At 38.7% G+C, this 27,948-nt stretch overlaps 1 protein-coding gene and 1 pseudogene across 11 annotated transcripts in view; both read right to left on the minus strand.

Moving 5' to 3' along the window:
• LOC134486927 (malate dehydrogenase, mitochondrial-like) overlaps positions 1–27,694 on the minus strand; it is a 41,155-nt pseudogene extending 13,461 nt beyond the window's left edge.
• Lingo2 (leucine rich repeat and Ig domain containing 2) overlaps positions 1–27,948 on the minus strand; it is a 1,322,423-nt gene that overhangs the window by 308,042 nt on the left and 986,433 nt on the right. The gene's annotated exons all lie outside the window — the stretch shown is intronic.

The raw sequence follows: 27,948 nt of genomic DNA on the forward strand, positions 1-27,948 counted from the left end.
TATCATATATATCTATATCTATCTATCTATCTATCTATCTATCTATCTATCTATCCATCTATCTATCTGTCAAACCTTAAATTATATGTATATATGTATAATTATATAATGTGTACAACTTACTGTACACATTATATAATTATATGGAAATAAAGGAAGGAATTTAGGGCCAGGCAGTGTGAGATCTTGATTCTTGTCCACCTTGTCATATAATATCCCATGGTGGTGTCTGCTTTACCTGTGCTGCACAGTGTCAGTTTCTCTATTTTCTATGGAATGTGACAGTGGATAAATAAGTTACACACTTCTTTATACTCTGGAGTTCTCTACATATATCTATCTATACATGTATCAGAGACTATGTAACAATGGCTCCAAAGCTGATAATATTCATAATAATTAAATTTATGATGATGTTGTAAACTAGAATAATTGTTATGAAAATGCATTTTACAAGTTCTATAAAGATACTACTTTTCAATTCTTAAATTGTATTTTTATTTACATGTATGCCTGGGTGTCTGTGTGTGTACCACACACATGTGCATGTGTCTGTGCCAGCCAGAGGAATTAAATGAACTAGAACTAGAGTTATAAGTAGTCATGACCTACCTGATAGTAGTGCTGCAAACTAAGCCTGAGCCCTTTGCAATACCTATTCTTAACTGCTGAGTCATCCTCAGGCCCTAAATAGATATTAGTTTAGTGAGATAGACATTAAAAATCATAAGGAACTGTGATAATTTGAAGATATTTGGCCCACGGGAAGTGGTACTATTAGGAAGGAGGTGTGGCTTTATAGGAGTCAGTATGTCAGTGTGAGGGTGGGCTTGAGGTCCTAAGCTTAGGCTCTGCCTAGTGTAATAGGGAGCCTCCTCCTAGCTGTCTGTGGGAGAAAGTCTCTCCTAGTTGCCTTTATCATTCTTATGATGTTTTGGTGGAGAATGTGACTGCCTTGCCCTATTCTGTGGTGTCTGCATGAGGCTAAGGTGAACAAATTCAAATTGTTTGCATTGAGGACAAGGATCTCAAAAAAAAAAAATGCCTGGCATCATCGACTTTACCCTGAGGTTCATTCTTATGAAGAGTGTTTTGATCAAGCACAGCAAGCTTAGAAAGGAAAATAACAAAATATAGGGTTCAAATAATAAAGGAATACCAGGAAGTAGAATGGAGCTAAATCCCATGTTCAAGGATAATAAGTGGAATTAAGGGAGTCATAACCTCAGGGCAATATCTTACCCAGATAATCTTATTGTTTATGTATTTACAGTTCAATAAGGGAGAGTTATATCATGTTAGGCATTTTTTATTACCTGGTTATTGTTTCATTTGAACTTTTAATTTTAAATGAACTAAAACCTAGAATTGGAGGGCACATGAGTGATCCAGATCTTGAGGCATGGTGGCCATGGAAAACTTAAGTCCAGGAATAATGGTACATACGTATTATCTCAGGATACAGAGACAAACAGATCTCTGAGTTCAGAGCCAGCCTGGAACAGAACAAAAGCCAAGTAAAGAAAGGCTTAGGTCCAGGCGTGTTGGACCATGCCTTTAATCTAAGCATTCAGGAGACAGAGGAATGAATATCTCTGAGTTCAAGGTCAGTTTACAAAGAAAGTTCCAGGACAGTCAAGCCTAGGCAGTGGACGATGTAATAAATCAGGGCAGGGGGAGGGGGCAAGTTTTGTCCCCAGCAAGCAGCAGAATGCAGTAGCTACAGCTACATGGCTTTAGCTTTATAGTCAAGAACAGAAGGTGTAACTCTGACAATTAATGCTGATTAGCTGGAACTAAGAAATTAGCAATGACTAAGAAAAGACTAGCATCACTGAGGTGAAATTTTCTGGGAAGTGTTTTCAGAGAGAATAAAGAAGCTGTGAGAGGCCAGCAGAGGTCATTGATGAAGGTGCAGCCTCAGTTGCAGTGGACACCCCAAGACTGAAGGGGTCATGCAAAGAAGTTGAGAGTTGGCACTATGAAGAGAGCCGATGAGAGACTATTGGTGAAGCATAGTTGTAGAGGAAGATCCCAGTTTATTGGAGATGCCAGTACAATGGGATGACCACCAAGAACAGCAGCAGTATTGGAATGGAATAAACTAGAGCCTAGAGCACTACAGAGAACAGAGCTGGAGAAGCAACCCAAGCCCTTAGGAGGAGCCTAGAAGATCAGGTTTGGATCCCAGACAGTGGAAAAAGAAGCTATGAAGTTGAAGTTGCCATGGAGTCCCTAAGATGTTAGAGGTTCCAGAGCTGTAGGATACTTTCTAAGGAAAACTGCTAATAGAAAGTGGAACAAGCCCAAGAAAGAATTGTGTTGCTGTCAACAAAACTGAAAGGAGTTGGGCATCAGACACAGAGATGCAGAGTTTGGAGTTTGCCCAGCTGGTTTTCTGTCTTCCTTTGGTCCAGCATTTCCTCATTATGATGTTTTGTAATAGTAACATATATCATGTGCTATGGTATGTTGGAAGTATGTAATCTGCTTTGGATTTTATAGGGGAGTACAGTCGAGAAACTGCATGAATCTTAGAAGAGTCTTTGAACTTTGGATGTTTGACATTGTTACAGATTATGGATGCTTTTGAAATTAGACTAAATGTATTTTTGCATTATTTTATGGCTAGGTATGGCCCCCAAAATTCATGTGTTTCAACAAGCCTACAGGGCCAGAGAGTGGAATGTGGTGGTTTGAAGATGCTTGACCCATGGGAAGGGGTTCATGGGAAGTGGCACTTTCTGCAGGTATACCTTGTTGGAGGAAATGTGCCACTGTGGAGCTGGGCTTTGAGGTCCTATGCTCAGGCTCTGCCCAGTGTGAAAAGGATCCTCCTCTAGGCTACATGTGTAAGGCAGTCTCTCCTGGTTGCTTTCAGATCAAGAGTTGAACTCTTAGGTACTTCCAGTACCCTGGCTACTTGCCTGCTACCATGCTACTAGCCATGACAATGGTCTGAATCTGTAAGGCAGTCCCACTAAAGTACTTTATGTATAAGCATTGTCTTTGGTCATGGTGTCTCTTAATGGTAATAAAAACCTAACTAAGACAGTAACTCATAACTTCTAATACAGAACCATACTGTCAATATTTCCTTAGAGTGACACTCTCACTCTTATAACATGTATTAAACATATTAAGTTATATCTTTAATTTTAACTTCCAAATTTACAGATGAGCATGTAAATTATTTGCAGACAGAACCATGATTGAGAGGATTCAGCAGACCTTATTACCATTCCACATTAACTTCTGGGTGACCTTAAATCATAGGTCATATTGTAACACAAAATCCAAAGAAAGCAATTTTTCATGTTAAAATATATCATGTATTTATTATGTCTAGTAATGTATACATGATGTAAGATATAATGATCACAGAAATTATTACTGTACAAAGAATTTGCGGGACCATTTTCACTAATTTCTACTTCATAACCACTAGTACATTAAGAACAGTAAGTTTGCATGCTACAGTAAGCTGCAACAGGACAGTCTCAGGGTAACCTGTTTTCTGGAAATGTGGTTCAGCTCAGATGGCAGCTAATGTGAGCACATCCTAGTCATAGTGCAGATTGGCCCTTTCTTTACATAGTAACTTTTATGGGACTACTTTAGGCTCCCTATGCTAAAAAGGAAGGAAGCTCTTGTGTGGGATAGGCAAGGGTTCTATAAGCTGCTAACCGTAAGTGAGCACTAGACAGCAGACATCAACTCTAACTTTTCATGTTTCAATGTGCTTAAAAAACAAACCAAAAATGCCTACAGTTACTCTTTTCTCCAATAAACAGGTGGGAAAATAAAGCAGAGAGAAATTACTGGATGTTTTCAAGTCTTTATAGTTCACCAATTGATTTTCATGGGTATTAGAACAGACACACATTTCTTCTACAAGAGTAGTTTCATTCAATTCTGAAAGTACACTGTAGGATATTGACAGGTGCCCAATGTGAAAGTCCATCAACAAGCAATCATTGACCATTTAACTCTGCAGAGAAGTGTACTAAACACAATGTGATGCCACAAAGGAAATGGAAAGTATGATGCTGATCCTTGTAGAAATTTTATAAAAGGATGCTTCATAGTAACTGGTTTAGATGTTATGAAAATCTGCCATTGTATGTGAGTAAGGAAGCATGCTTATTTTCTTCACCCAGTCAAGAGGTAAATCTGTTCCTAAGTAACTTAAGTAATGAATGATTCCTCTTCTGTGTGTGTGTGTGTGTGTGTATCCATGTATTCATATATATATATATATATATATATATATTTATCTATGTATTTAGTTTCCTCCAGAAAAGTAATTATAGATTAAGAAAAATATATTCAAAACCAAACCAAACCACCATGATCACCACCACTACCAATAATCTTCTATTTTCCTGTTTCAAATGGCAGGTTTGGTTAAGATAATAAGAGTTTGCAGGCTAGGGAGATGGATCAATGCTTAGGAGCCAGCCAATCTTCCATAAGATCCTGGCTTTATTTTTCAGCATCTACATAACAGCTCATATGTAGTGGGCAGCAGCTGTTCATAGGTATACTTACACACTCACAGGTAAAATATTCACATATGTAAAAAATTTAAAAGTATTTAAGAAAATAGGTGTTTAAATCTAATGACCTAGAATCAAAGTAACCAGCAAAGGCCTGGCTTTTTCCCATTTTCACTTCAGGCTACCATGTGACCTGGAGGACCAACAACCTTGTCTGGTTTCAGATCCCAGACCACAGTTTCATTTGTTAATTGTAGATCTAGACACCTAACCTCATAGTTAATTATGCAAATTATACCATAAAATTTTAAATGTTCATTATACTTTGTACTATACCCTTATTGGAAATAATTTCTGAAAATTGTCTGAACTGGTATTTTTGTTTCTAAAATTTGTCAGAATACACAGAGAGTTGAAACTGATGTGCCAATTCCATGGTTTTATTGGAATTATTGGCAAAAGATGACATTAAAATGTATGCAAAATTCACCCCTAATCTCCCTCTCTCTATTAACTCTTTTCTAATAGCCACGGTTTTCCACATATAAAACAGACAACTTTTAGGACACTTGATTTATTTGCCTAAACGAAAGATTGACAGATAGAAATTTATCAGAGTTACTGTGCTACTTTGGTAGACATCCAATATTACCTTGACAAATGCTTTTAAGTTTTATTTCAAAATAGTTGTTAAAAAGTAGATCTATGCACAGTCAAAAGAAAAGTCAATGAACTATTGTTTTCATTCCTTAGGTCTTTGTGATTTTTCACACTTAGTCATCTAGATTTGAGGGTTTTAACCAGCTGAGAACAGTGGCTTAGCAAGTGTGAGGTGGCCTTCTTGGCATATGTCCAGCAATGAAACAATAGATAACTATAGCCATCCTCTGCTCGGCATCAACAGTGGATGGGAGCCAGGATGTCTCCTACAGATCACAATCTTGGGTGGTATATCCCTTTATATAAAATGATCGAGCATCTACTGTCCTCTGTATCCTAGTTCATCTCGAGATTACTCACCTTCTTATTACTGAAACAATCACCTGGCATAATTGACTCATGAGGAGAGAGGGATTGTTTTGGCTCTCAGTCTTGAGAACTCATCTCTTCTTGGTTACTGTTGTTGGTTTATGTCTGTGACCAGCAACCCTTCAGGGTGAATATGCTGTACAGTGATCACCTTATGCCCCAGTATAAAATGGGAGCTGGTGACCCACTTTTTCTTTAAGCTCATGCATTCAGGGACATAAAGAGGCTTAGGTTCTTAAAGGTTTTACCCTCTCTACTCTTTAGAGATATTAGAGATATTTTTAAATAGTATGTCCTGTAGGATAAGTCATTTGGTACCATTTAGGAGCCAAACTATCTAATTCAACACAAATCTATTTAAAACAGCTGTCATACCATATATTTTTAGGAAGCTATAAGAAAAAAATATACATTTGTTCAATATTTATTTTTTTTTAACTCCAAGTTTTCAGAATCAGCACATATAGAACTGTGGATTACCAGGCCTACAGTATGTACCTATTCCGAATTCTTTGTGGGATGCCTTTTATTCTCTAACTGTTTCTCTGAGGTATCTCCCTCTCCTTTAAAGAAACAGAACACTGGACTAAAGCACCAGTATCCCCCTCTGGTGGTGAGACTGTGCTCTATGATCTTGGATCTGAATGTCTTGGTGTGAGTTATTGAGCCCTCTCCACTACTGCCATTATCACAATAATTAGATGGCATGAGATTTAAAACACCTATATGAAAGCACTCAGAAATGTGCTAAGAACTTGTGCTACCCTCAAGGAACACTAGCAAATGTATTATTATACTAACACATCATGCTGTCATAAATAGAGATGCGTCAGTGGGGTAAATATGCACTGTATTAGCTTTATGCAGATTTACAAGTTTGGCAATTTCCTGAATTTAGCAGGTTTCTCTTCTGATCTCAGGATGACATCTTACTGCTCTCTCTGAGACAATAATGAAATTTGTGCTCTTGTATACACTTGGAACATAGGAGGCAAAGTTTTTAATTTAATGGACTGTGAACTTTATACAAATTTAATGTATAACACAGAGTAGAAACTTTTATGTACAATTCAATGCGCCTGTGAATCTATAGAAACTGAAAGATTTCATATCTATGTCCATACAGGCATTGGTATTTATCTTAGGAGGAACTTAGACAAGAAAACGACTATTTATTTTATACCCATGACACAGAGGTATGTCCCACTGTTTGTGAGTTAATGTAGGAACTCAAAGACTGCTTCTTAATTCTTATTTTATGAGTTCTTACCTTTAACTCTATTTTCAAATTTCAACTTCTTTGAGCTAAAACAGGACATTCTCTACTGTTTGTTCCTCTACCTTTCCTCTAATTGGCTGCTGGTTGTAACACACTCACTGGCAGGTACCATATAGGATTATAAAAGAATTTCTTACTCTGTTTAATAAATATAAATGATCCAATGAAGTTGTACAATTTGGAGAGAGCAGTGATTGTAACACTGCAAATTTGCTACCTAACATAATACATACATTAAATGAGACCTTAGCTTAAATATTGAGTAGTAGTCTCATTTCAGACAATGTCATGAAGTAAAATAAGAAAAACAAAGTTATACATGGTTGACACAACAAAGTACATATATCTGAGTAGTTTTTGGAACAGCACCAAAGAAAGTGATTGACATGCATGAAGAACTAAACCAATTCAGCAAATGAAAAGCAAAGTAAAAAGTTGGCTAATTTAGTTTAAACAATCTGATATTGTCATTATAATGAATTTAAAACAACAAAAATATGAAAATATTATTTCACATAAAACTTTTTAGTATTTTTGGTATTTTGATACATTTATTCCAAGATAACATACACACATATATACACATTCACACATACATGCACACACATGCACATATAACATGTATTCCATACATATAGAAATATATATATATATATATGTGTGTGTGTGTGTAATGGAAAGTTATAAAGATTAAAAATTATAAAAAAGTTTTTATGTGTGTGTGGAGGGATGGATATGGTATGTGTTCCTATAGGTATAAGCATTGATGTATGTTTTCATATGGAAAGCCAAAGGTTGATATCAAATCCTTTCCTAAATTATTTTTCCATCTCATTACATTTTCTGCATTATTTCTTTTCATTTATTTTTTGCTTCCCATATTATCACATTTTTCATAAAAATAATTGCTAATGTTCTTATTCCATTTTGAGTTAAATACATGTCTTTTACATAATTTCCAACCATGCATATCTTTTTGGTTGTTTTTATTTTTGCTCTAAAATACAAGTTTTTGTAATAAAAATGAATGATTTCTCCAGCCCCTTTTCTGAGGTACTGTCTGTCGTGGATGTCAAGTTGTGTGTCTTGTACGCAGGAGGATGGATGTGGATTTGCATTCGTCCTGTTAGCTTTTGCCCTTTATGGAAATGCAGCTTTAATGTCGTCTGTGGGTCCAGCCTATTTTCAGCCACTTTAAGGGGTAGAATATATTTCTTAGCTTATGTGTTGAGTGGGATACTATCAGAAACTCACAATGTCTGACCTTGCAAAGTTCTACCAAATGAGGTATGAGGGGGAATGACTGTGGATATCTAGGCACAAGACCCTGAACCTGGACACAAGTTTTACAATCATAGTCCTGGCTGAAACAGCATCAGTAACAGGTTTCTTCTGTGGACTAGGACCTTCTTTCTCTTGTAGGATTCTGATGTAACCTCTGACTTGAGTCTGTCAGATACTCTGTATCCTGGAATTCCTGATGAGACACTGATCCTTGAACTTTTCTTGTATGCATAAATTCGTTTTAAGTACTTCCTAAGGATGTGGTCCATCCTTACCAGTGGCCAGGCTACTTGGCTTCAGTCCATCTGCTAAGTTTGGGGACATCAGCAAGGCCAAGCTCTTCTGTGTTATGAGGCTGAAGTCTGAGTTTTTGGTGGAGCTCTCCTGTCAGAAGAATCAGAAGCTCTTTGAAGTGTTAGGCAAGGAGACATGCAGAAGCTGAGGGTGACTGAGACAGGGGGCTTGTGGACTCTCTCTCTCTACTCTGTTAGTCAGGTTTCTATGGAAAGAGTTAACCTCTGCAATATTGCTTGTCTAGAGGCATAAGGGTAGCCATGGCTTTTGGATTTGTGGAGAATCTCTGAGTGTCTCATGTCATCAATCAGGTAGACTGCAACACACCTTGACTTATCTTCTGGGAGGTAGGACCATGTGGATTTGTTAGTGTTCCCTGGTCTTCATCATGGCAAAGGAGCATTGCTCCTTGAACAGGTTGTTAGTCATTTACAGCAGATGAAGAGCCCACTGAGAGGGCAAGTGTTTCCCAGAGTGTTCTAGCTCAGACTCTCTGGTAGAAGCCAGAGCCTGACCTTCACTCATTTGACACTTGCTCTAACCTCCTCACTGACTGAAGGACATAGGAACAGGCATGACCTAATGGCGCTGAAGGGTGACCAGTTGCTAATCTTCATGGAGGGAAGGAAAAGGACCTGGTCTTCTCTTTTAAGTCTATACGTTGTCCTCTCTAAGACAGAAAATTCCAGGTTGGAGGTTGGAAAGTTCATATATTCACATATTATATATTTTTTTATTTTTTAACAGAAATGCAGCTTTAAAATCATCTGTGGGTCCAGCCTATTTCCAGCCACTTTAAGCAGTAGAAAATATTTTTAGCCTATGTGTTGAGTGGGATACTCATAGATATTTTGCATACATATTTGACTTAGTAGCAGCAGCATTAGCAACTACTACATTTGGAAGACAGAGAGTACTAGAAGTTGAGCCTTCACTGACACAGCAGATCCAGACTTTGTGTTCAGACTGTCCTCAGCAGCCACAAACAAGGAAGGACCTCGGTTCACACATTCTGAATTTGGCTGCAGCTTGTGTTGTCAGTGTCATGGAAGCCTAATGATACTTTACTGAAGGTCAGAAACATAGCTGGAGACATCTCATCACCTTTGCCTTCCTCATTGTCTGGACTCTGTCAGAGTATCAGCTCATTGAGTACAGCTTGCCCATCACACTAATGATCCTGGGATCCAGTACCAATGAGGGCCTTGCACATCAGTATGCTTACTAAATATCAACTGACAAAAGGACAGATCACACCACTGCACAAAGGCAGTGTAGAAACTGGGGTCATCTCTAAAAGCCAATCTTCACCCTGACTCCTTGTAGGTAAGCTGGTATAGCTATTCTAATATCTAACAAAACATACTTTCAACCAAAATTAATTAAAAGAGATGGGAATGACATGTCATACTCATCAAAGGAAAAAAATTCCCCAAGATGACACACATTGAGCCCCACATATTAGTAGTCAGAGACTTTAACCCTCTCACCAAATCTGTCTGGCCAAGTCATCCAGACAGAAAGTAATAATTGAACTAACATACCTTATGCCTCAAACGGATCTATCTAACAAATATCTACATAACATTTCACCAAAACACAAAACAATATACCTTCATTTTAGCACATTACGAAACCTTCTCCAAAATTGGCTATACCAAAAAGCAAAGCAAACCTCAACAGATACCACAGAACTGCACTAACCTCTTGTGTCTTATGAGATAGCAATAAATTAGAATTGGACTTCAACAACAACAGAAAGCTCGCAGGCTCATGGAAACTGAACAACTCTACTCAGTGACCACTGGGCTAGGGAAGAAATGAAGAAAAAAATTAAATACTTTCTAGAATTCAATGAAAAGGAAGATGTAACATATTCAAACTTATGGGACACAATGAAAGCAATGGTAAGAGGAAAGTTCATAACACTTAGTGCCTTCATAAAGAAATTGGAGAGATCCTAACGACTTAAAAGTACACCTAAAAGCTCTAGAACAAAAGGACATAAGAATACCCAAGAGGATTAGAAGGCAGGAAATAATCAAACTCATGGCTAAAATGGATAAATTAGGTACAAAAAGAACACTACAAAGTATCAATGAAACCAAGTGCTGTTTCTGTGAGCAAATCAGCAAGATTGACAAACCCTTAGCCAAACTAAGTGGAAGAGAGACTGTATCCAAATCAACAAAGTCAGAAATGAAAGCTGTGACAAGGCCACAGACACTAGGAAATCTAAAGAATCATTAGGTCTTACTTCAAAAGATTGTAAATTACAATGTCTAGATGGAATGGATGATTTTCTGGATATATACCATTTACCAAAATTAAGTCAAGATTGGGTAAACACTTTAAGTAGTCCTATAATCCCTAAGGGAAAAGAAGCAATCATTAAAAGTCTCCCCGATCCCAAACCCCTGGGGGCGGCATCCCAGGGTCAGATGATTTAAAATAAAAAAGTAAAGAAAGAAAGAAAGAATTTTGTTGAAACCTATTCATACATTTGAAAATTTTTCTTAGAATAAATATCTGGAAGTATAATTGATTTTAATCTTAAAGTTTAAAATAACATAATCTCTCTTTCAGTAGATTAAAATAAATTAAGCCTAAAACAAAATATTTTAAAAACCCTTTGAAAGCATCTACAATTTTTCTGTATTCCTCATACTTTTGTATACTTACATGTACACTGGTCTTTTAAAATAAGTCTTCAAGGGCCTATGAATATCTCAGCCAAAAGAGGCATTTGTCACCACCTTGCCAATTCTCAGACCCCATACAATGGAAGGAGAGAACTTGTCAGACATTTCCTATGGCACATGTGCATATACCCTCAGGTATACACATGTGCGCATGCCCACACATGCACATATGTGAACAAACCCACAGATACATACATGTGTGCCTGCCTCCCCGCTCCCCCAACAAATCTGAGAAAAACAAAACAAAACAAAATTCGAAACAGCAGTTCTATTCTGTGGAAGAGTCATGAGTAAGCGAGAAAAGATTCTTCATAAATTAAAAGATGGGGCTGGAGAGATGGCTCAGCGGTGAAGAGCACCCGACTGCTCTTCCACAGGTCATGAGTTCAATTCCCAGCAACCACATGGTGGCTCACAACCATCTGTATTGGGATCCGATGCCCTCTTCTGGTGTGTCTGAAGATAGCTACAGTGTACTCATATACAAAATAAATAAATCTTTAAAAAAATAAATTAATTAAAAGATGATTTCAGATAAAATGGTCTTCCAGAGACTCAAGAACAGTAAGACAACCACAGGTCATTACTCAGAATTTAGGAAAAATCATCCATGGTTTCTTTACAATTAAATAATGGTTAGTCTTTCTGAAAGAGAGATAATATTTAACCATAATGGAGCTCCCGAACCCCGTACTTACAGTGTTATTTGTGCTACCTGGATCTCCACTTGTCACCTTCTGTGACCCACCTGCTCACTCACAGTCCTTCGTTCTTCTCAGAAAGCCCCTTCCTCTCAGCGCGGACTGACATCAATAAGCTACAAGGTTTTATTAGTTTATCTGACAAATGCTGATCTCCCCTGTTGGGTTTAATTTGCTGGGTTTAATAATTAATTTAATTTGTTGGGTTGCTCCCATTCATCATCTGGCGACCTTTCCTTCTTTGTATTCTAGAATTTGTGCAGCATTAATCCTTCGATGTTCTTACCTTTGAGAATTAATTACTGGCACACAATTTTTATTCTTGATAATTATGGCCTTGATTAATGGCTATACTGCAATCATATGGGGGACAGCCAAAGTGTGTCACTAGAAGCCTCAGTGTGAATTTTGTTTCCTTGTCTTGCCCTGACTTGGAGACCGATGTGAGAAGGCAGTTTCACCCCTTTGATACAAGAACAGTGCTGCGGTGACATGTCTTGGTTACTTTGTTTTCTTAGATGCTGGAACAGAAATATAATGAACCTCATTTAGAAAAGATCCACAATCCTAAGCAAAGCTTTTGTGTTCACTGGAATGAAAATTTTTCCTTCAAAATGTATTTCTAAAGTGAACTGTGAAAACAAAAACAAAGAAGAGTTTCCATTCCTCATGTTAAGAGATCCATTGCTTAATTTTTTCCAAGAGTGAAGACTAAAAAACTAAAGAATATAAAGCCACTGAATGAAGGCATCTGAAGCTGAATTATTCAAAGTCTTATGAGAATAAAAACAGTAACGAACTACCACTAAAAATGCTGTTTTCCTAAAAAAACAGTTAAACCCTCACAAATCCACATCATAACCATTTGTACACCTACCCCTGATTCACACTTCAGTCCACATAACATCCACCATTGCACATACCTACTCATAAATACATATATCAAACACTCACCTACACACATCTTTCCAGTCACACATCTACTGAAACACACATCTACCCACACACTCACCTACTACCACACACTTCTCCCCCTACATACAGTTACCCACACATTCACCTACCCCTTATATACCTACCCCTTATATACCTACCTTCACACACATTACTTATACACATACTGACTCACACACACCTACCCACCACACCTACCCCCAAATACACCTACACCTATACGCACCTACCCACATTCACCTACCCCATCCATACACAACTGCCTTCCCATACCTGCCCATATACACAACTGCCTCTTGCTTATTAGAACTATGTTCTCCTCTTAATATTCTCCTCAACTTAGGCTTCTTCTGTATGCTTCTTTAAAAATATCTCCTAGGACAATTTTTTCTAATCTGCTGTGATTAACAAAATTCTCACCAGAGAGACAGGAGAGATTTAGAAAAGAAATCAAAATTCTACAACTCAATGAAAGCTGTGTGCTACAACACAGAACATCTTTTACAGACACTGGTGTATTATATTCCCTCTTCTCAGCTGTGTGTTCACTGAAACCATACTAAAAACCATACTGAAAACCATACTAAAGCTTATACAATGTGTAAAAGCCTTATCCAGAAGGAATTGCTTCATCTACTGAAACCGGGAGGCATGGTTTTAACGTTTCAACAGTGAAGTGAATATTTTATAAGTTTAGAAGCTCAAGCTTTGAGGAAGGAAAACCACAGGAGGCTTGGTCCCATGTAACCTTTGTCTTTTGGGTTGATATTTATAAGTTTTGTTTTTATTTTATAATTTAAAATTTTACCCTCTCCAGGATTGGGTTGCACATGTGTGCACTGCATAGTAAGGAATCGCTTTGTTCAGGAGTTGTTTTCTCTGAGTTTTGCTTACTCCATTCTTACATTCATTAGAATCTTGGGCAAGATTTCTGGATAGAAAATATGTAATACCTCAACACTATAAAGACAAAATCAAACAAAAATATATGCAATTTCTCTTTTGTAGGGGCCAGATAACATACATTGTTGATTTCACAGCTGAACATGTGAACACAGCTGTTCATTGTTGAACACACAGCTGAGAAGAGGGAATGTATGTATATATATATATTTTTTTCACAGATGTTACTGGGCAAAGATAAGATTCTGGATTAAATGACCTTCCTAGAAGAATTGGAGAATTTCTCAGCTTTATAAGAGGAGAGATAATGATTTTTCTTTCTTTTTTTTTGAATTTGGATTAGTGAGTCATATAACATATACTGCAGATATTTTCAGAGTAAAGGATCAGAGAATGTGGAAGACAGAGGAAGATCTAGAAGGTCAGAAGAGAGGGAGGGATGCTGTTTGAGTAGTTTTATGTTAGCTTAATACAAACTAGAGTCTTGTAGAAGTCTTATGGAAGAGGAAACCTCAATTGTGAAAGTATCCCCAATATATTGGCCCACTGTGCATGTTTTTTTTTAAAAAAATGGATATTTTATTTATTTACATTTCAAATGTTATCCTCTTTCTCAGTTTCCACTTTGGAAACCCTCTATCCCATCTGCCCTCCTCTTCCTTCTATGAGGTTGTTCCCCCACCCACATGTGGGAGGGACCAGCTCATTGAGGGTGGTACCACCCCTGGGCTAGTAATCCTGGGTGCTATTAGAAAGCAGACCAAGGAAGTCTGAGTAGGAACTCAGTAAACAGGACACTTCCAAGATCTTTGTCCGGATAAGCTCCGGCCTCCAGGTTCCTGCTCCATGTGTATTCCTGCTCTGACTTCCCTCTGTGCTGGAGTGTGATGCTGAACTCAAAGTGAAATAAACTTGTCTCCCTAAGTTGTTGTATATAGCAATAGGACTCCTAAGATAGATGGAGAGGGGATGGGTGAAAGAAAGGATAAGGTGAGTGAGAAAGAGTTACAGGCGACACAAAGAGAAATCTTTATTTCAGACCAAAAGGAGCTCAGAGGGAAAGGGGTAGGAGAGAATATAGACTTACCCAAAGAACTTGAGGAACCATTTTTAAGAAAGGAAAGGTTAGTGGGAGAAACTCAGAAGGTAACCTTGTAAGACACACACACACACACACACACATGCACACACACACACACATGTGCGCACGCACACACACACACAAGCTAAAAAAGATGTGCTCTTGTGCTTTTGCACCAGTTGCCAACTCTATATAGCCAACCCCGAGTTTCTGATCTGCATATCTCCTAGGGTGACCACCCAGAAAAAAATAATGACTATCTCTTCTTCAAATTTCAGCAGGCCAATAGCAGTGTTATTCCTTATGAAGGATTCTATTTTTAAGAAGCCTTGAGCACTATAGGAACAAACTTGAAGAGTAAGTAGTTCCCACACTTATACTTGATGTACAACAGTCATTTCTGAGGAGCCTCGAGGCTCCAGAAGTTCAGAGATAATGAACACATAAACTGTTCTAAAGAATAGTTGTATGCGTACCATACGTACAATGTCTATGCAGATTATGAATAGTAATTGGCAACTTTTAATAATTTCCCCATGTGAGAGTGGCACACTGGATCCTATGACCGGCACAAAGGTTTCTAAAAGCATGGGTTTTGCTATGGCAAAAGCTGAATTAAATACATTTCCACCAAAGTGGTGGTGGATAATACTTGTAACACAGAGGGAAGAGGATTTGTGCCAGTTTGAAATCTACACATTCAGTCTCAAGGAGGTCAGGACAACCAAAATATTTAGAATGTTAGGTTATACTGTCTTGAAGAAGTTCATGCTTTTCCATGCCGCCCATGTTGGCTCTTGCCTGCAATCCCAGCTTTTCTCAGTACTTGAGAAGCTGAGTTAGGATTCTAAACTACACAGCAAGTTGAAAGACAGTTTCTTTGGACCATTTTCAGAAAGATTTTCTACATTCCACACTATTTCAGATTGTACTCTGATCTGCCTGTGACTTTGTCTTAGAATTTTAGATGCAATTACAGAAAAATTTTAGCTCATTATCTAAGACATTTTGATCCATTTTATTGAGAGTGACATATTTAAAGTTGAACAAGGATTCCTTCCTGTTAGGCAGTGGTTCTGTGGAAGGCACAGAAGCTTACCAAGCATGGGTTTTGTTATGGTAAACACACAATTTTAAAAAAACTTCAAGAAGAGAATCTTGTAAATCTAGCCAATTTTATATGTAGAGGCACTGCACATTAGTTAGTTGATTAAATTTATCACTTCAAACAAATCCTATAAGAATAATAAATACCTTCCGTTAGGGTAGATTTTTCTGAATCTCAAGTTTCTCTGGTAGATGGTGGAAGCCTAGTGTTCAGTGGAAGAATGGGGTGCTCAGTAAGTGAGACAAACATCAGTGTTTAATAATGAGTAGACCTGAGTAGCCGTCTGTGTTATGACTGAACATCTCGGCTCACAAATCCAAAATCTTGGTCCGAAGGTTTGAGGATTTCATGTGTCAGTAGGAGCAGGTGACAAAAGAATTTTGCTACTAGGCAAAAATATCTAGAATTCTCATTTTAGTTACTATCAGACACTGTATTTTTAGTTCATCAAGCCTAACACTAATTAGCATAGCATTGCTTTATGAAAAGTGTAAGCTTTTATAACAGTAAGATTCTTATTATCTAAGTCCATGGTTAGTGCTATTACTGACATCTTAAACACAGGAACACATCCAAAACCACATGTATCATTTAATATACAAGAAAATTCTTTTCTCAGGTACCCAAATTTGTGTCTGCCATAGTTTTTTTTTTATTTTCAACATAAACACACATTTGTTTACTCAAATTATTGTAAAGGACATTATTTAATTTACTTGTATACACGGTTTCTATCATTCTTCCTCTCGCTCTCTTTTCCCATGTCTTCCCCTCCAGGGGCCTCTCTTCCACTTTCAGCGGAGAGTAATGAGTGCTTCCTTTCCATGGCACTATAAACCCATAGAACTATAGATTATTCTGATTAAAATGTTTTATACAAATGCCCGGTCTACCAGTAATTTTAAAATATGAATTACTCTGGATCAGCATGGCAAGCATTTTCTAGGCAGTGCTCAATATTAAATAGACGTGCAAGGTTAAAAACATTTGCAATGCAGTGTATTTGAACATATATTTAGGCAAAGACAAATTCAATGCTGTTTCTACTCCCATTCACATTTAAATCTCACCAAGAATTATAAAATCATAAGATTTTAAGAGGTTGTATGAAATTTCTATTGTACACACACACACACACACACACACACACACACACACACACACAATGAACTTTTACTATTGAATTAGAATCCAGCAGCACTTTTTCTCTGTGTGTGTGTGCTTTGTTTTACTTCATTCTCTTAATTCTGTGTTATTTACAGTATTATTGTGTTATAAACAGAATTGTATAATTCAGCCTACACATTAGCATGTCAGGTTATGTTATACATTTTATTGCTGTTGTTATTTTTATATTTTTTATTTTCTTGAAATTAAAATATAGTTCTCCCTCTTTGTTTCTTCCCATTTTGCTCTTTATTCTTCCCATGTACTCCCCACCCCTGCTGTCTCTCAAATCTATGCCATCCCTTTCTTTAATTGTTGTTACAGAAAACTAAAAACAAACAAAAAAATGTAGTTTACATTCACATATTAAAGTTATAGTGGTCGTATCTTAGGAAACTGTGCTACACACATTTTTAAGACACTTTCATACTTCCCATTTTAAAATCAAACTCAAGGGTTTTATTCCTTAAGAGATGACAACAACCCAGAGAGAGAGAGAGAGAGAGAGAGAGAGAGAGAGAGAGAGAGAGAGAGAGAGGAGAGGTTTGCTTTTCTGTAATTTTACGAGAAAAATAATCCACCTTAAAATTAGATGACAACATGTTACTCAAGCAAAGCAGCATGTAATTGCCCAGTGATGATAATTATAGACTGCAATATAGAAAATTAATATTTGCCAAGCAGTGGAGATTTTCATGTTAGGCTGTCATAACAAGGATTTTTATTTCTAGAAGATGTTGTAGTTTAATGGGAAAACTTTGGACTGTGTGTTAAAGGGTCATAAATTATGTTTGTAATTTGGCAGCCATCTTGATACTGACTGAGAATAAAGTATTTAATTATACTTCTTTATTGTCTATCAAAATATGAACACTTTTAGCTGCAAAATGACAAATTGAATTGTATATAAAATATATCTATTTTTATTAAAATGATACGTAAAAATTATAAAAGTTGTGATCCACCTCTATTCAGGCTTCCTTTTGGGATGTCTAATCTTTCTGGACATAAATTTTTCTCCTCCTAAAATGAATAAAATATTAGAAATGACCTTATTAGGCTGTTGAAGAATATTAGTGTAATGCTTGTAAATCACGAGCAAAAGATTTTACATGTAACAACATTAATGAATATTACTTGTGTGTAATACTTATTACTTTAAATTTGGATAATGGATGATGATACTTTTTCTGATGGCAAGGTTAATCCTCAAAATCTACTATGGACTTGGTGATAGTTCTGTGAAATTATTCTTGTAATGAGATAGAAGGATACACATGCTTTATGTGGATATGCAAAGTTTTTGTTTACATAACTTATGATTGATTTCGAATGGCTCCTTCTCTACAAATTCTCCTGTGTTCCTCCACTGATTCTTAATAACAAAGTGGACAAATAATGGAGGTAGTTTAAAATGCTGTTCTAAAACTACAAATTATGTGGGCTGTATAAGAATGGCTACAATTTACCTGTCTAGCCAAATTAAGGATGCTGACATAATGGAAAAGTAGCTATGCATAAAAATATTATAGAATAGGGAAAGCAAAACAATACAGATCTGTATAATGTTTTAAAATGACACAAGTTTCCAAAACATTTTTAAAACATTCTCTTTAAATCTTCATTCAGACATGTTTGTATAACATAGGTGAACAAAAACTAACCATATCTTAACCCGTACTTTATCAGCTGTGAAACAGGAAATGACAGTCATAAGCATGTGCTTTTTTTTGGTAATAACACAATGGGAGTGCGTTCTGGGTTTACGATACTGTGGGAACCATTAGTATGAATAGTGTTGTAGAGCCAGTGCCTCCTCACCCATTCATATGGGAATGAATCTTTACCTGTAATATTTTATTTTTTAATTTGGCTGGCCAAATATTTAATTAAACACTAGTATAGGTTAATAACTATGTGATAATGAGTTGAATTTTACAAACATTACTGTTGATAATGTGGTTCAGTCTAATGCAATCAATTGAAACAATCTAAATTTGAGGTTTCATGGAGAAAAAGAAACTCTGTCCATACACTGTGACAGAAATATATACTATAATTCTATCATGTTGGCTGCCCTAAATGCAAGGTGATATTACAGTATCAACTACTGACAATTGATCTAGCCTATCCTATGGAGATGGTCTTACCAATGTTCATAATCGTGTGATCCACAAAATATTTCTGTCTCTCTCTCCATCTCTCTCTCTCTCTTATATCATTTACAGAAAATGACCTTGACCAAAGAATCATATTAAATAATTAAGTCAGATAAATAAAGTCATATATTTACATTTTTCTCATTTGTAGGCCTTAGATTTTTATATACAAAATCATGAATGTATCCCTAAAGCTTAAGTGAAATTAGGGTGGGGAGAGCAATGGAAGTGAAAGGGAGGGAGAAGAAAGGAGAGGGCTGTATGAGGGAATATGCATAAAATACATGGTATTCCTGTATGACTATATCTTATATGACATAACATCATAAACAATAAAGATGTTGGTTAGATGGCACTTTAAAAATTGGGTCTGCACTGACCTTCTCATCCTGGTTATCTTAATGATGCAGCCTAACACACAGTTACATCTCTACTACACTAAGTACTCTAAGTACTGCAAGTCATTTAAAAGGTATTTTAAGTCCTTAGGACTTTTTTTTGGCGAGGGTATGGAGCCTTCCTAGACACTGAAGTTACTGAAAGACTGTACATCATCTGGCTGTGGTATGACAAGCAAGTTCATTATTGTATAAACATCCCACAGTGTTCTGACACAAACTAAGAAACGTACGACATCTCTAGGCAATATATTCCTATGAGATCAGCATCATTTATGTAGTCCCCCCTGACTAGAGATCATTTGTATGTGGGACACAACGGTATAAACATACATATGTAAACAAAATCAATGGTGATAGATTTCTCAGAGAACATTGACAGATATACTGCTTCACAAGGATATCACTGATGAAGATTAAAAGACACTCAATAGATCTAGCATCCTCACAGTTCCTTTATAAGTATCTAAAAGTTGTCTTTTCATATCTACTATCAATCAGTTATAATACAGTAAAAAATAATGATCCGATACTAGATTTGGCTTTTACTCTATGCACAATACGAGTGAGACAATTGATAAAATTCATTATGGATTATAGAAGAGGTAATGATGGTTTGATGAAATTTACTGAATGGATAATATTTATGTTAGTAAACATTCTTGCTTTTAACAAATGCATTTGGAAAATTATATAATGGCGAGGCATGATACATGGAACTTACTCTGAAATACATGTGGGAAAAGTATAACTAAACAGAGAAATAAAGCAAAGAACATAGATATTAAACAATAACTAATTCTGGATGAAGATGACACAGGATCACAGGATTTCTTTGTGCTAATTTGGCAATCGTTCTGTCTGTCCAAGATTTTTTTTCAAAGTTTGAAAATGCCCAAGACTGGGAAGTACCTAGAGGTCATTGATAGGACATTTGTCTAGCATGCATAGCACTGTGGGTTTGAACCTCATCAGAGCTGAAAATCTTTCAAATAAAACTAGATTTGAGTGTTAAAAGAACAGAGTAAACTGATGCCACAAGTGGGAATAAACATAAGCCTGCACTCGAGCAGTACCTCTTTCAACAACCCTGAATTACTTCTTCAGAGCCATTGGCATCCCTCCAGTAACACCAGATTCACATTCAATGCCTGAGGGGAAAGCTAGAATATTAGAAGTTCACATTAGAGTTGGACGAGAAGATCTTTACCAATTCTACCACTGATAGAGGGCGTATATCCAAAATATACAAAGAACTCAAGAAGTTAGACTGCAGGGAGACAAATAGCCCTATTAAAAAATTGGGTTCAGAGCTAAACAAAGAATTCACAGCTGAGGAATGCCGAATGGCTGAGAAGCACCTGAAGAAATGTTCAACATCTTTAGTCATAAGGAATGCAAATCAAAACAACCCTGAGATTCTACGTCACACCAGTCAGAATGGCTAAAATCAAAAACTCCTGCAACAGCAGATGCTGGTGAGGATGTGGAGAAAGAGGAACACTGCTCCACTGTTGGTGGGATTGCAGACTGGTACAATCATTCTGGAAATCAGTCTGTAGGTTCCTCAGAAAATTGGACATTGAACTGCCTGAGGATCCAGCTATACCTCTCTTGGGCATATACCCAAAAGATGCTCCAACAAATAACAAAGACACATGCTCAACTATGTTCATAACAGCTTTATTTATAATAGCCAGAAGCTGGAAAGAACCCAGATGCCCTTCAACAGAGGAATAGATACAGAAAATGTGGTACATCTACACAATGGAATATTACTCAGCTATAAAAAACAATGACTTTATGAAATTCATAGGCAAATGGATGGAACTGGAAAATATCATCCTGAGTGAAGTAACCCAATCATAGAAAAACACACATGGTATGCAGTCATTGATAAGTGGCTATTAGCCCAAATGCTCGAATTACCCGAGATGCACAGAACACATGAAACTCAAGAGGGATGACCAAAATGTGAATGCTTCATTCCTTCTTTAAAAGGGGAACAAGAATACCCTTGGCAGGGAATAGGGAGGCAAAGTTTAGAACAAAGTCTGAAGGAATGCCAATTGAGCGCCTGCCCCACATGAGGCCCATACATATACAGCCACCAAACTAGATAAGATGGATGAAGCAAAGAAGTGCAGGCTGACAGGAACCAGATGTAGATCTCTCCTGTGAGACACAGCCAGAATATGGCAAATACATAGGCGAATGCCAGCAGCAAACCACTGAACTGTAAACGGAACCCCCGTTGAAGGAATCAGAAAGGACTGGAAGAGCTTGAAGGGGCTTGAAACCCCATATGAACAACAATGCCAACAACCAGAACTTCCAGGGACTAAGTCACTACCCAAAGACTATACATAGACTGACCCTGGGCTCCAACTGCATAGGTAGCAATGAATAGCCTAGTAAGGGCACAAGTGGAAAGGGAAGCCCTTGGTCCTGTCAAGACTGAACCCCCGGTGAATGTGATTTTTGGGGGAAGGGCGATAATGGGGGAAGGATGGGGATGGGAACACCCATAGAGAAGGGTAGGGGGATGGATTAGGGGAATGTTGGCCTGGAAACCAGGAAAGGGAATAACATTTGAAATGTAAATAAGAGGGGTTGGGGATTTAGCTCAGTGGGCAAGGCCCTGGGTTGGGTCCCCAGCTCTGAAAAAAAAGACAAAAAAAAAAAAAAAAGAAAGAAAAGAAAAAGAAATGTAGAGTTCTCTGCACCCAAATCCCGTGGGAGGGAGAGCTGAAACTTCAGAGAGGCAGACACACCTGGGAGACCAGAGGAGGCTGCACTCTGTGCACGTCCAGAAGCCAGAGGAGAACACCAAGCTTCATCTGGAGCCCTGGTGCCCAGAGGCTCCCGGAAAGAGCGGCACAGATCTTCCCGGTTGCTGCCACAGCGGAGAGGACTTAGGCAGTACCCCATGAGCAAACTTGAGCCTTGGAACCACAGGGGAGGGCCCAGGAGCGGCAGGACCCCTGCGCCTGAGACACCGCCGGAACCTGAAGGAAACAGACCGGATAAACAGTTCTCTGCACCCAAATCCCGTGGGAGGGAGAGCTGAACCTTCAGAGAGGCAGACACGCCTGGGAGACCAGAGGAGGCTGCACTCTGTGCACGTCCAGACGCCAGAAGAGAACACCAAGCGTCAGCTGGAGCCCTGGTGCTTGGAGGCTCCCGGAAAGAGCAGCGCAGATCTTCCCGGTTGCTGCCGCCGCGGAGAGGACTTAGGCAGTACCCCACGAGCAAACTTGAGCCTTGGAACCACAGGTGGGAACAACTTTTCCCCTGCAGGAAACCTGCCTGGTGAACTCAAGACACAGGCCCACAGGAACAGCTGAAGACCTGTAGAGAGGAAAAATTACACGCCCGAAAGCAGAACACTCTGTCCCCATAACTGGCTGAAAGAAAACAGGAAAACAGGTCTACAGCACGCCTGACACACAGGCTTATAGGACAGTCTAGCCACGGTCAGAAATAGCAGAACAAAGTAACACTAGAGATAAACTGATGGCTAGAGGCAAGCACAGGAACCCAAGCAACAGAAACCAAGACTACATGGCATCATCGGAGCCCAATTCTCCCACCAAAGCAAACACGGAATATCCAAACACACCAGAAAAGCAATATCTAGTTTCAAAATCATATTTGATCATGATGCTAGAGGACTTCAAGAAAGACATAAAAAACTCCCTTAGAGAACAAGTAGAAGCCTACAGAGAGGAATCGCAAAAAATCCCTGAAAGAATTCCAGGAAAACACAATCAAACAGTTGAAGGAATTAAAAATGGAAATAGAAGCAATCAAGAAAGAACACATGGAAACAACCCTGGACATAGAAAATCAAAAGAAAAGACAAGGAGCTGTAGATACAAGCTTCACAAACAGAATACAAGCGATGGAAGAGAGAATCTCGGGAGCAGAAGATTCCATAGAAATCATTGACTCAACTGTCAAAGATAATGTAAAGCAGAAAAAGCTACTGGTCCAAAACATACAGGAAATCCAGGACTCAATGAGAAGATCAAACCTAAGGATAATAGGTATAGAAGAGAGTGAAGACTCCCAGCTCAAAGGACCAGTAAATATCTTCAACAAAATCATAGAAGAAAACTTCCCTAACCTAAAAAAAGAGATACCCATAGGCATACAAGAAGCCTACAGAACTCCAAATAGATTGGACCAGAAAAGAAACACCTCCCGTCACATAATAGTCAAAACACCAAACGCACAAAATAAAGAAAGAATATTAAAAGCAGTAAGGGAAAAAGGTCAAGTAACATATAAAGGCAGACCTATCAGATTCACACCAGACTTTTCGCCAGAAACTATGAAGGCCAGAAGACCTGGACAGATGTCATACAGACCCTAAGAGAACACAAATGCCAGCCCAGGTTACTGTATCCTGCAAAACTCTCAATTAACATAGATGGAGAAACCAAGATATTCCATGACAAAACCAAATTTACACAATATCTTTCTACAAATCCAGCACTACAAAGGATCATAAAGGGTAAAGCCCAACATAAGGAGGCAAGCTATACCCTAGAAGAAGCAAGAAACTAATCATCTTGGCAACAAAACAAAGAGAAGAAAAGCACACAAACATAACCTCACATCCAAATATAAATATAACAGGAAGCAATAATCACTATTCCTTAATATCTCTCAACATCAATGGCCTCAACTCCCCAATAAAAAGACATAGATTAACAAACTGGATATGCAATGAGGACCCTGCATTCTGCTGCCTACAGGAAACACACCTCAGAGACAAAGACAGACACTACCTCAGAGTGAAAGGCTGGAAAACAACTTTCCAAGCAAATGGTCAGAAGAAGCAGGCTGGAGTAGCCATTCTAATATCAAATAAAATCAATTTTCAATTAAAAGTCATCAAAAAAGATAAGGAAGGACACTTCATATTCATCAAAGGAAAAATCCACCAAGATGAACTCTCAATCCTCATCTTCGGTTGGTTTATATACAAGTGTGCAATTTCTAGGCTTGAAAGTAAAATGATGCTATCTGGTGCTGGATAGAGGAGCCTTATTTTTTATTATGGCAGCTTGCTATTTTTGTAACATGGTGATTTGGTTGAACACAATAAAGTACAGTAGTAACTGATCTCCCCTTCTTCCTGGATGAGTGAGGAGATGATTAAATGTTGATGTCAGCATCCTTGAGCATATTCAGATGAGCTTCTGCTTCTGTTGAAAAGGATGCTGTGTTTGATTGTGGTCCGAAGCTTTGAAGCACTACTTGGCATCTCCTTCCTTGGAGGTCTCACTGTTTAAACATAACAGATTTGATAGCTTGTTGGTAAGGTGAGGTCCAGCTTGTCTCCACTAGGTCATCTTCATGTGAATCCGGTGGTTATACGGTTTTGTTCTAGGGATATTTCATTTTTTTAATAACGGTTTTAGCTGACATTCATGGAGAGAATGAATCCTTAGAACTGTGCCACTAGTGAAAGGAAATCCTGTCTAGAGTATGTTTCTTTACAAAGCTGTGTCACACCATCCTTTGGGCCCTCTGCTGGAAAAGTAGAATCAAGTCTCAAATAATGCCTTTTAAATTGTATCCTCTAGTATTATAGATGTAGGACAGTACTGTATCATACCTCTGTGGATGTAAAATAGCTTGTACCTGCTGTATGATACGTAGTAGTGACCGTGCTTTATCAGAGCTGTTTTTAATGATGTTGCTCAGAATGTTTTCTTTCCAGATGATGATTGAGAAGCTAATTTTAAAAAAAATGGTGCCAGGTACCACAAGAGTAACAGAACTGTGCTGTTTTCTCGGGTTATGTGTTTTTACTTTTTTTTTTTAATGGAGTGTGCTGGATGTCTCTACAGTTTTGTTCAGATGACTGCAGAACCTGGAAAAGCTGTTGCTGCTGTTGATGCATAACACACTGCTATTATTGGTCTTTTTATATAAATATAAATATATATATACAGTTATATAATTTGAATTTTTTGAAACTTTAGCTGTGCTGTCAACTTTGGAAAAAAGTATCCCCGTTTACTGTGTTGAGTTGGCACTGTACAGAAATTAACAGCCATATTGGTCTAGAAATGTTGAACTTAAGTTTTTTCCATTTGTACAGGGGTAACACACTGTATTAAATATGTAAGGTCTTATCTACGTGGGTTTGATTACAAAAACTAATAAAGTATTCTCTAAATTAAAAAAAAAAGAAAAAGAAATGTAAATAAGAAATACCCAAGTTAATAAAGATGGAGAAACACCCGCGGATCCCGGCCCGCAGCAGCTCTCTGCTCCCAGACCCAGTGAGAGAGAGACCCAACCGCCTGGTCAGGTGGGCACTCCTGAGGCTGCAGAGCAGAAGAGACCACCAACACTGCTCACCCCTGCCCACATCCCTGGCCCAAGAGGAAACTGTATAAGGCCTCTGGGCTCCCGTGGGGGAGGGCCCAGGAGCGGCAGGACCCCTGCCAGAGACACCGCCGGACCCTGAAGGAAACAGACCGGATAAACAGTTCTCTGCACCCAAATCCCGTGGGAGGGAGAGCTAAACCTTCAGAGAGGCAGACAGGCCTGGGAAACCAGAAGAGACAGCTCCCTGCACACACATCTCGGACGCCAGAGGAAAAAGCCAAAGACCATCTGGAACCCTGGTGCACTGAAGCTCCCGGAAGGGGCGGCACAGGTCTTCCTGGTTGCTGCCGCTGCAGAGAGCCCCTGGGCAGCACCCCACGAGCGAACTTGAGCCTCGGGACCACAGGTAAGACCAAATTTTCTGCTGCAAGAAAGCTGCCTGGTGAGCTTGGGACACACGGAAGCAGAATTTCTCTAGAACCGGGCACGTTCTGTGTTTACCGGAAGTCCCACACCCGCGGATCCCGGCCCGCAGCAGCTCTCTGCTCCCAGACCCAGTGAGAGAGAGACCCAACCGCCTGGTCAGGTGGGCACTCCTGAGGCTGCAGAGCGGAAGAGACCACCAACACTGCTCACCCCTGCCCACATCCCTGGCCCAAGAGGAAACTGTATAAGGCCTCTGGGCTCCCGTGGGGGAGGGCCCAGGAGCGGCAGGACCCCTGCCAGAGACACTGCTGGACCCTGAAGGAAACAGAACGGATAAACAGTTCTCTGCACCCAAATCCCGTGGGAGGGAGAGCTAAACCTTCAGAGAGGCAGACAGGCCTGGGAAACCAGAAGAGACAGCTCCCTGCACACACATCTCGGACGCCAGAGGAAAAAGCCAAAGACCATCTGGAACCCTGGTGCACTGAAGCTCCCGGAAGGGGCGGCACAGGTCTTCCTGGTTGCTGCTGCTGCAGAGAGCCCCTGGACAGCACCCCACGAGCAAACCTGAGCCTCGGGACCACAGGTAAGACCAAATTTTCTGCTGCAAGAAAGCTGCCTGGTGAACTCAAGACACAGGCCCACAGGAACAGCTGAAGACCTGTAGAGAGGAAAAACTACACTCCCGAAAGCAGAACACTCTGTCCCCATAACTGACTGAAAGAGAGGAAAACAGGTCTACAGCACTCCTGACACACAGGCTTATAGGACAGTCTAGCCACTGTCAGAAATAGCAGAACAAAGTAACACTAGAGATAATCTGATGGCGAGAGGCAAGCGCAGGAACCCAAGCAACAGAAACCAAGACTACATGCCATCATCGGAGCCCAATTCTCCCACCAAAACAAACATGGAATATCCAAACACACCAGAAAAGCAAGATCTAGTTTCAAAATCATATTTGATCATGATGCTGGAGGACTTCAGGAAAGACCTGAACACACTTAGGGAAGCACAGGAAAACATTAATAAACAAGTAAAAGCCTACAGAGAGGAATCGCAAAAATCCCTGAAAGAATTCCAGGAAAACACAATCAAACAGTTGAAGGAATTAAAATGGAAATAGAAGCAATCAAGAAAGAACACATGGAAACAACCCTGGATATAGAAAACCAAAAGAAGAGACAAGGAGCTGTAGATACAAGCTTCACAAACAGAATACAAGAGATGGAAGAGAGAATCTCAGGAGCAGAAGATTCCATAGAAATCATTGACTCAACTGTCAAAGATAATGTAAAGCGGAAAAAGCTACTGGTCCAAAACATACAGGAAATCCAGGACTCAATGAGAAGATCAAACCTAAGGATAATAGGTATAGAAGAGAGTGAAGACTCCCAGCTCAAAGGACCAGTAAATATCTTCAACAAAATCATAGAAGAAAACTTCCCTAACCTAAAAAAAGAGATACCCATAGACATACAGGAAGCCTACAGAACTCCAAATAGATTGGACCAGAAAAGAAACACCTCCCGTCACATAATTGTCAAAACACCAAACGCACAAAATAAAGAAAGAATATTAAAAGCAGTAAGGGAAAAAGGTCAAGTAACATA

This window comes from Rattus norvegicus, chromosome 5, assembly GCF_036323735.1.
Source record: "Rattus norvegicus strain BN/NHsdMcwi chromosome 5, GRCr8, whole genome shotgun sequence".
NCBI classification, from domain to species: domain Eukaryota; kingdom Metazoa; phylum Chordata; class Mammalia; order Rodentia; family Muridae; genus Rattus; species Rattus norvegicus.